Here is a 1,337-nt window from a genome sequence, read left to right on the forward strand (position 1 = left end):
CATATACCTTTGGGCTCTCGGTATGGGGAGCAGCCCACCCGCCCATCACGCTTTTTCTGAAAAGCCAGTACGAACACCGGGTTTTGCTTAACATCACTTCCCCACACGGGCTGCACACCGGAGTTTCCAGCCACCTCTTGCTTTGAGTCATACTGAGCTCTCACAGCATTCACTGAACTCTAAAGCATCGTCTAAACTACACCGATTTGCCTGAAACATCCTTAAAAGATGAGGCTACCAGGTGTTGGCAATAAAACCTAACAGCAAGGACTACAATCTACTTGTTAAAACTACTGGCAATAAAAGCTAACCGAAGCAAAAGCTGGGGGGTGCTGATGAGGTGTTGGGGATTTTTCCCTTTTGCTCCTGAGACACACAGGTTTAATTCTCCCACCGCTCCCCAGGAGCTCAGCTACACCGAAATCACCTATTTGTTCTTTCCCTGCAAGCAGCATTCCTCCTCCTGCGGGTGCTCAGGTGGCATCTCTCTATAAAACCAAAGACTTTCGGCGGGTTAGACATGACCTCTCTTGCATTGCTGAGGCACAGTGAAAAACCTTGAACTGAACAAGGTTTGAAACCATGAAGCAAGATTTCCAAAGCCTGATGCCAGAGGGTTTACATGATGAGTTCTGCATGCCACAACATTTTTCCCTGACTCATTGAAAATCCTTATTAAGAAAGGCCAGTTTTAGAAAGCTCTTCCTTTAGAAAGGCTTCTCACTGATTTCCTTCTTGCCCCCACACAGAAACAGTTTCAAATGAGAGAAGAAAAAAAAAAGCACACGTGAGGCAGCCAGTTCAATTGGAAATCTTCTCTCCCCTTTGCAAAAAGGAAAAAAAAAAGCCATCCAGAACATAGTTATGACATTTACAGCTCTGTCTTGGAATAGCTGCGACAAGTAATACGTGTTTGGAAACGAAATTCACAGCTGCCAGGCAGCCAGCTACAGTTTGCCCTATTAGGAAATAAAATAACCATATTTGCAGTAATTAAGACTGATGAGACCAAGTAATGACTGCAAGTATCACATCTGCTCCCCGTAAACGTCTTGACTAATCCGCAGGAATGGGTAGCCTACAGCAACCCTCCTCTGCGCGGCAACGGTGAGAGCAGGACTGTATTCTCCCGAAAGAGATCCCACAGAAGACTAAACCCCTTTCCATCTCCCAGGTCCCACGCACAAGCACTGTTATCCCTTCTCCGGAGGGGCCTGGAACAGGAAGATTTCAAGACTTTTAGTTACACAATGCAGCAAATTACCCCGGCATCTGCTCCCACAGCCCACCGCCGCCCTGGAGCCCGTGCAGGCTGGCAGGGCCGCCCTGTGCCGCGG

Source organism: Cariama cristata, unplaced genomic scaffold (assembly GCF_000690535.1).
Source record: "Cariama cristata isolate BGI_N322 unplaced genomic scaffold, ASM69053v1 scaffold30661, whole genome shotgun sequence".
Lineage (NCBI taxonomy): Eukaryota > Metazoa > Chordata > Aves > Cariamiformes > Cariamidae > Cariama > Cariama cristata.